The sequence below is a fragment of the Medicago sativa genome, chromosome 8, assembly GCF_051527215.1.
Source record: "Medicago sativa cultivar Bolivia chromosome 8, Bolivia_mono, whole genome shotgun sequence".
NCBI classification, from domain to species: domain Eukaryota; kingdom Viridiplantae; phylum Streptophyta; class Magnoliopsida; order Fabales; family Fabaceae; genus Medicago; species Medicago sativa.
Window position 1 is genome coordinate 44,530,199 of NC_140756.1, and position 10,250 is coordinate 44,540,448.

A 10,250-nucleotide genomic window follows, 5' to 3' on the forward strand; every position below is an offset into this window, starting at 1 on the left:
GACTAAGATAATGTTTAAATCAAGTTATCTACCTGGAAGACGAAAGGTCACACCTTGTGACCTTTCGTCTTCCAGGATAAAAACTCTATTTAAACAATATTTTAGTCAAGTTACTTGTTCATTGGTTATATATTCAAGTAACCTGACTAAAATAATGTTTAAATCGAGTTATCATCCTGGAAGACGAAAGGTCACACCTTGTGACCTTTCGTCTTCCAGGATAAAAACTCTATTTAAACAATATTTTAGTCAAGTTACTTGTTCAATGGTTATATATTCAAGTAACCTTACTAAAATAATGTTTAAATCGAGTTATCATCCTGGAAGACGAAAGGTCACAAGGTGTGACCTTTCGTCTTCCAGGATAAAAACTCTATTTAAACAATATTTTAGTCAAATTACTTGTTCATTGGTTATATATTCAAGTAACCTGACTAAACTAATGTTTAAATCGAGTTATCATCCTGGAAGACGAAAGGTCACACCTTGTGACCTTTCATCTTCCAGGATAAAAACTCTATTTATTTAAACAATATTTTAGTCACGTTACTTGTTCAATGGTTATATATTCAAGTAACCTGACTAAAATAATGTTTAAATCGAGTTATCATCCTGGAAGATGAAAGGTCACACCTTGTGACCTTTCCTCTTCCAGGATAAAACTCTATTTAAATAATATTTTAGTCAGGTTACTTGTTCATTGATTATATATTCAAGTAACCCGACGAAAATAATGTTTAAATGAAGTTATCATCCTGGAAGACGAAAGGTCACACCTTGTGACCTTTCGTCTTCCAAGATAAAAACTCTATTTAAACAATATTTTAGTCAAGTTACTTGTTCATTGGTTATATATTCAAGTAACCTTACTAAACTAATGTTTAAATCGAGTTATCATCCTGGAAGACGAAAGGTCACAAGGTGTGACCTTTCGTCTTCCAGGATAAAAACTCTATTTAAACAATATTTTAGTCAAGTTACTTTTTCATTGGTTATATATTCAAGTAAACTGACTAAAATAATATTTAAATCGAGTTATCATCCTGGAAGACCAATGGTCACACCTTGTGACCTTTCATCTTCCAGAATAAAAACTCTATTTATTTAATCAATATTTTAGTCAAGTTACTTGTTCAATGGTTATATATTCAAGTAACCTGACTAAACTAATGTTTAAATCGAGTTATCATCCTGGAAGACGAAAGGTCACACCTTGTGACCTTTCGTCTTCCAGAATAAAAACTCTATTTATTTAAACAATATTTTAGTCACGTTACTTGTTCAATGGTTATATATTCAAGTAACCTGACTAAAATAATGTTTAAATCGAGTTATCATCCTGGAAGACGAAAGGTCACACCTTGTGACCTTTCGTCTTCCAGGATAAAACTCTATTTAAATAATATTTTAGTCAGGTTACTTGTTCATTGATTATATATTCAAGTAACCCGACGAAAATAATGTTTAAATGAAGTTATCATCCTGGAAGACGAAAGGTCATACCTTGTGACCTTTCGTCTTCCAGGATAAAAACTCTATTTAAACAATATTTTAGTCAAGTTACTTGTTCATTGGTTATATATTCAAGTAACCTTACTAAACTAATGTTTAAATCGAGTTATCATCCTGGAAGACGAAAGGTCACAAGGTGTGACCTTTCGTCTTCCAGGATAAAAACTCTATTTAAATAATATTTTAGTCAAGTTACTTTTTCATTGGTTATATATTCAAGTAAACTGACTAAAATAATATTTAAATCGAGTTATCATCCTGGAAGACCAATGGTCACACCTTGTGACCTTTCATCTTCCAGGATAAAAACTCTACTTATTTAAACAATATTTTAGTCACGTTACTTGTTCAATGGTTATATATTCAAGTAACCTGACTAAAATAATGTTTAAATCGAGTTATCATCCTGGAAGACGAAAGGTCACACCTTGTGACCTTTCGTCTTCCAGGATAAAACTCTATTTAAATAATATTTTAGTCAGGTTACTTGTTCATTGATTATATATTCAAGTAACCCGACGAAAATAATGTTTAAATGAAGTTATCATCCTGGAAGACGAAAGGTCACACCTTGTGACCTTTCGTCTTCCAGGATAAAAACTCTATTTAAACAATATTTTAGTCAAGTTACTTGTTCATTGGTTATATATTCAAGTAACCTTACTAAACTAATGTTTAAATCGAGTTATCATCCTGGAAGACGAAAGGTCACAAGGTGTGACCTTTCGTCTTCCAGGATAAAAACTCTATTTAAATAATATTTTAGTCAAGTTACTTTTTCATTGGTTATATATTCAAGTAAACTGACTAAAATAATATTTAAATCGAGTTATCATCCTGGAAGACCAATGGTCACACCTTGTGACCTTTCATCTTCCAGGATAAAAACTCTATTTATTTAAACAATATTTTAGTCAAGTTACTTGTTCAATGGTTATATATTCAAGTAACCTGACTAAAATAATGTTTAAATCGAGTTATCATCCTGGAAGACGAAAGGTCACACCTTGTGACCTTTCGTCTTCCAGAATAAAAACTCTGTTTATTTAAACAATATTTTAGTCACGTTACTTGTTCAATGGTTATATATTCAAGTAACCTGACTAAAATAATGTTTAAATCGAGTTATCAGCCTGGAAGACGAAAGGTCACACCTTGTGACCTTTCGTCTTCCAGAATAAAAACTCTATTTATTTAAACAATATTTTAGTCACGTTACTTGTTCAATGGTTATATATTCAAGTAACCTGACTAAAATAATGTTTAAATCGAGTTATCATCCTGGAAGACGAAAGGTCACACCTTGTGACCTTTCGTCTTCCAGGATAAAACTTTATTTAAACAATATTTTAGTCAGGTTACTTGTTCATTGGTTATATATTCAAGTAACCTGACTAAAATAATGTTTAAATCGAGTTATCATCCTGGAAGACGAAATGTCACACCTTGTGACCTTTCATCTTCCAGGATAAAAACTCTATTTAAATAATATTTTAGTCAAGTTACTTGTTCATTGGTTATATATTCAAGTAACCAGACTAAGATAATGTTTAAATCAAGTTATCTACCTGGAAGACGAAAGGTCACACCTTGTGACCTTTCGTCTTCCAGGATAAAAACTCTATTTAAACAATATTTTAGTCAAGTTACTTGTTCATTGGTTATATATTCAAGTAACCTGACTAAAATAATGTTTAAATCGAGTTATCATCCTGGAAGACGAAAGGTCACACCTTGTGACCTTTCGTCTTCCAGGATAAAAACTCTATTTAAACAATATTTTAGTCAAGTTACTTGTTCAATGGTTATATATTCAAGTAACCTTACTAAAATAATGTTTAAATCGAGTTATCATCCTGGAAGACGAAAGGTCACAAGGTGTGACCTTTCGTCTTCCAGGATAAAAACTCTATTTAAACAATATTTTAGTCAAATTACTTGTTCATTGGTTATATATTCAAGTAACCTGACTAAACTAATGTTTAAATCGAGTTATCATCCTGGAAGACGAAAGGTCACACCTTGTGACCTTTCATCTTCCAGGATAAAAACTCTATTTATTTAAACAATATTTTAGTCACGTTACTTGTTCAATGGTTATATATTCAAGTAACCTGACTAAAATAATGTTTAAATCGAGTTATCATCCTGGAAGACGAAAGGTCACACCTTGTGACCTTTCCTCTTCCAGGATAAAACTCTATTTAAATAATATTTTAGTCAGGTTACTTGTTCATTGATTATATATTCAAGTAACCCGACGAAAATAATGTTTAAATGAAGTTATCATCCTGGAAGACGAAAGGTCACACCTTGTGACCTTTCGTCTTCCAAGATAAAAACTCTATTTAAACAATGTTTTAGTCAAGTTACTTGTTCATTGGTTATATATTCAAGTAACCTTACTAAACTAATGTTTAAATCGAGTTATCATCCTGGAAGACGAAAGGTCACAAGGTGTGACCTTTCGTCTTCCAGGATAAAAACTCTATTTAAACAATATTTTAGTCAAGTTACTTTTTCATTGGTTATATATTCAAGTAAACTGACTAAAATAATATTTAAATCGAGTTATCATCCTGGAAGACCAATGGTCACACCTTGTGACCTTTCATCTTCCAGAATAAAAACTCTATTTATTTAATCAATATTTTAGTCAAGTTACTTGTTCAATGGTTATATATTCAAGTAACCTGACTAAAATAATGTTTAAATCGAGTTATCATCCTGGAAGACGAAAGGTCACACCTTGTGACCTTTCGTCTTCCAGAATAAAAACTCTATTTATTTAAACAATATTTTAGTCACGTTACTTGTTCAATGGTTATATATTCAAGTAACCTGACTAAAATAATGTTTAAATCGAGTTATCATCCTGGAAGACGAAAGGTCACACCTTGTGACCTTTCGTCTTCCAGGATAAAACTTTATTTAAACAATATTTTAGTCAGGTTACTTGTTCATTGGTTATATATTCAGGTAACCTGACTAAAATAATGTTTAAATCGAGTTATCATCCTGGAAGACGAAATGTCACACCTTGTGACCTTTCATCTTCCAGGATAAAAACTCTATTTAAATAATATTTTAGTCAAGTTACTTGTTCATTGGTTATATATTCAAGTAACCAGACTAAGATAATGTTTAAATCAAGTTATCTACCTGGAAGACGAAAGGTCACACCTTGTGACCTTTCGTCTTCCAGGATAAAAACTCTATTTAAACAATATTTTAGTCAAGTTACTTGTTCATTGGTTATAGATTCAAGTAACCTGACTAAAATAATGTTTAAATCGAGTTATCATCCTGGAAGACGAAAGGTCACGCCTTGTGACCTTTTGTCTTCCAGGATAAAACTTTATTTAAACAATATTTTAGTCAGGTTACTTGTTCATTGGTTATATATTCAAGTAACCTGACTAAAATAATGTTTAAATCAAGTTATCATCCTGGAAGACGAAAGGTCACACCTTGTGACCTTTCGTCTTCCAGGATAAAACTTTATTTAAACAATATTTTAGTCAGGTTACTTGTTCATTGGTTATATATTCAAGTAACCTGACTAAAATAATGTTTAAATCGAGTTATCATCCTGGAAGACGAAATGTCACACCTTGTGACCTTTCATCTTCCAGGATAAAAACTCAACCAGACAAAAATAATGTTTAAATCAAGTTATCATCCTGGAAGACGAAAGGTCACACCTTGTGACCTTTCGTCTTCCAGGATAAAAACTCTGTTTAAACAATATTTTAGTCAAGTTACTTGTTCATTGGTTATATATTCAAGTAACCTGACTAAACTAATGTTTAAATCGAGTTATCATCCTGGAAGACGAAAGGTCACACCTTGTGACCTTTCGTCTTCCAGGATAAAAACTCTATTTATTTAAACAATATTTTAGTCAAGTTACTTGTTCAATGGTTATATATTTAAGTAACCTGACTAAAGTAATGTTTAAATCTAGTTATCATCCTGGAAGACGAAAGGTCACACCTTGTGACCTTTCGTCTTCCAGGATAAAACTTTATTTAAATAATATTTTAGTCAGGTTACTTGTTCATTGGTTATATATTCAAGTAACCTGACTAAAATAATGTTTAAATCGAGTTATCATCCTAGAAGACGAAATGTCACACCTTGTGACCTTTCATCTTCCAGGATAAAAACTCTATTTAAATAATATTTTAGTCAAGTTACTTGTTCATTGGTTATATATTCAAGTATCCAGACTAAAATAATGTTTAAATCAAGTTATCATCCTGGAAGACTAAAAGTCACACCTTGTGACCTTTCGTCTTCCAGGATAAAAACTCTATTTAAACAATATTTTAGTCAAGTTACTTGTTCATTGGTTATATATTCAAGTAACCTGACTAAACTAATGTTTAAATCGAGTTATCATCCTGGAAGACGAAAGGTCACACTTGTGACCTTTCGTCTTCCAGGATAAAAACTCTATTTAAACAATATTTTAGTCAAGTTACTTGTTCATTGGTTATATATTCAAGTAACCTTACTAAACTAATGTTTAAATCGAGTTATCATCCTGGAAGACGAAAGGTCACAAGGTGTGACCTTTCGTCTTCCAGGATAAAAACTCTATTTGAACAATATTTTAGTCAAATTACTTGTTCATTGGTTATATATTCAAGTAACCTGACTAAACTAATGTTTAAATCGAGTTATCATCCTGGAAGACGAAAGGTCACACCTCGTGACCTTTCATCTTCCAGGATAAAAACTCTACTTATTTAAACAATATTTTAGTCACGTTACTTGTTCAATGGTTATATATTCAAGTAACCTGACTAAAATAATGTTTAAATCGAGTTATCATCCTGGAAGACGAAAGGTCACACCTTGTGACCTTTCGTCTTCCAGGATAAAACTCTATTTAAACAATATTTTAGTCAAGTTACTTGTTCATTGGTTATATATTCAAGTAACCTTACTAAACTAATGTTTAAATCGAGTTATCATCCTGGAAGACGAAAGGTCACAAGGTGTGACCTTTCGTCTTCCAGGATAAAAACTCTATTTAAATAATATTTTAGTCAAGTTACTTTTTCATTGGTTATATATTCAAGTAAACTGACTAAAATAATATTTAAATCGAGTTATCAACCTGGAAGACCAATGGTCACACCTTGTGACCTTTCATCTTCCAGGATAAAAACTCTATTTATTTAAACAATATTTTAGTCAAGTTACTTGTTCAATGGTTAAATATTCAAGTAACCTGACTAAAATAATGTCTAAATCGAGTTATCATCCTGGAAGACGAAAGGTCACACCTTGTGACCTTTCGTCTTCCAGAATAAAAACTCTATTTATTTAAACAATATTTTAGTCACGTTACTTGTTCAATGGTTATATATTCAAGTAACCTGACTAAAATAATGTTTAAATCGAGTTATCATCCTGGAAGACGAAAGGTCACACCTTGTGACCTTTCGTCTTCCAGAATAAAAACTCTACTTATTTAAACAATATTTTAGTCACGTTACTTGTTCAATGGTTATATATTCAGGTAACCTGACTAAAATAATGTTTAAATCGAGTTATCATCCTGGAAGACGAAAGGTCACACCTTGCGACCTTTCGTCTTCCAGGATAAAACTCTATTTAAATAATATTTTTGTCAGGTTACTTGTTCATTGATTATATATTCAAGTAACCCGACGAAAATAATGTTTAAATGAAGTTATCATCCTGGAAGACGAAAGGTCACACCTTGTGACCTTTCGTCTTCCAGGATAAAAACTCTATTTAAACAATATTTTAGTCAAGTTACTTGTTCATTGGTTATATATTCAAGTATCCAGACTACAATAATGTTTAAATCAAGTTATCATCCTGGAAGACTAAAGGTCACACCTTGTGACCTTTCGTCTTCCAGGATAAAAACTCTATTTAAACAATATTTTAGTCAAGTTACTTGTTCATTGGTTATATATTCAAGTAACCTGACTAAACTAATGTTTAAATCGAGTTATCATCCTGGAAGACGAAAGGTCACACTTGTGACCTTTCGTCTTCCAGGATAAAAACTCTATTTAAACAATATTTTAGTCAAGTTACTTGTTCATTGGTTATATATTCAAGTAACCTTACTAAACTAATGTTTAAATCGAGTTATCATCCTGGAAGACGAAAGGTCACAAGGTGTGACCTTTCGTCTTCCAGGATAAAAACTCTATTTAAACAATATTTTAGTCAAATTACTTGTTCATTGGTTATATATTCAAGTAACCTGACTAAACTAATGTTTAAATCGAGTTATCATCCTGGAAGACGAAAGGTCACACCTCGTGACCTTTCATCTTCCAGGATAAAAACTCTACTTATTTAAACAATATTTTAGTCACGTTACTTGTTCAATGGTTATATATTCAAGTAACCTGACTAAAATAATGTTTAAATCGAGTTATCATCCTGGAAGACGAAAGGTCACACCTTGTGACCTTTCGTCTTCCAGGATAAAACTCTATTTAAATAATATTTTTGTCAGGTTACTTGTTCATTGATTATATATTCAAGTAACCCGACGAAAATAATGTTTAAATGAAGTTATCATCCTGGAAGACGAAAGGTCACACCTTGTGACCTTTCGTCTTCCAGGATAAAAACTCTATTTAAACAATATTTTAGTCAAGTTACTTGTTCATTGGTTATATATTCAAGTAACCTTACTAAACTAATGTTTAAATCGAGTTATCATCCTGGAAGACGAAAGGTCACAAGGTGTGACCTTTCGTTTTCCAGGATAAAAACTCTATTTAAATAATATTTTAGTCAAGTTACTTTTTCATTGGTTATATATTCAAGTAAACTGACTAAAATAATATTTAAATCGAGTTATCAACCTGGAAGACCAATGGTCACACCTTGTGACCTTTCATCTTCCAGGATAAAAACTCTATTTATTTAAACAATATTTTAGTCACGTTACTTGTTCAATGGTTAAATATTCAAGTAACCTGACTAAAATAATGTCTAAATCGAGTTATCATCCTGGAAGACGAAAGGTCACACCTTGTGACCTTTCGTCTTCCAGAATAAAAACTCTATTTATTTAAACAATATTTTAGTCACGTTACTTGTTCAATGGTTATATATTCAAGTAACCTGACTAAAATAATGTTTAAATCGAGTTATCATCCTGGAAGACGAAAGGTCACACCTTGTGACCTTTCGTCTTCCAGAATAAAAACTCTACTTATTTAAACAATATTTTAGTCACGTTACTTGTTCAATGGTTATATATTCAAGTAACCTGACTAAAATAATGTTTAAATCGAGTTATCATCCTGGAAGACGAAAGGTCACACCTTGTGACCTTTCGTCTTCCAGGATAAAACTCTATTTAAATAATATTTTTGTCAGGTTACTTGTTCATTGATTATATATTCAAGTAACCCGACGAAAATAATGTTTAAATGAAGTTATCATCCTGGAAGACGAAAGGTCACACCTTGTGACCTTTCGTCTTCCAGGATAAAAACTCTATTTAAACAATATTTTAGTCAAGTTACTTGTTCATTGGTTATATATTCAAGTAACCTTACTAAACTAATGTTTAAATCGAGTTATCATCCTGGAAGACGAAAGGTCACAAGGTGTGACCTTTCGTCTTCCAGGATAAAAACTCTATTTAAATAATATTTTAGTCAAGTTACTTTTTCATTGGTTATATATTCAAGTAAACTGACTAAAATAATATTTAAATCGAGTTATCAACCTGGAAGACCAATGGTCACACCTTGTGACCTTTCATCTTCCAGGATAAAAACTCTATTTATTTAAACAATATTTTAGTCAAGTTACTTGTTCAATGGTTAAATATTCAAGTAACCTGACTAAAATAATGTCTAAATCGAGTTATCATCCTGTAAGACGAAAGGTCACACCTTGTGACCTTTCGTCTTCCAGAATAAAAACTCTATTTATTTAAACAATATTTTAGTCACGTTACTTGTTCAATGGTTATATATTCAAGTAACCTGACTAAAATAATGTTTAAATCGAGTTATCATCCTGGAAGACGAAAGGTCACACCTTGTGACCTTTCGTCTTCCAGGATAAAACTTTATTTAAATAATATTTTAGTCAGGTTACTTGTTCATTGGTTATATATTCAAGTAACCTGACTAAAATAATGTCTAAATCGAGTTATCATCCTGTAAGACGAAAGGTCACACCTTGTGACCTTTCGTCTTCCAGGATAAAAACTCTATTTAAACAATATTTTAGTCAAGTTACTTGTTCATTGGTTATATATTCAAGTAACCTGACTAAACTAATGTTTAAATCGAGTTATCATCCTGGAAGACGAAAGGTCACACTTGTGACCTTTCGTCTTCCAGGATAAAAACTCTATTTAAACAATATTTTAGTCAAGTTACTTGTTCATTGGTTATATATTCAAGTAACCTTACTAAACTAATGTTTAAATCGAGTTATCATCCTGGAAGACGAAAGGTCACAAGGTGTGACCTTTCGTCTTCCAGGATAAAAACTCTATTTAAACAATATTTTAGTCAAATTACTTGTTCATTGGTTATATATTCAAGTAACCTGACTAAACTAATGTTTAAATCGAGTTATCATCCTGGAAGACGAAAGGTCACACCTCGTGACCTTTCATCTTCCAGGATAAAAACTCTACTTATTTAAACAATATTTTAGTCACGTTACTTGTTCAATGGTTATATATTCAAGTAACCTGACTAAAA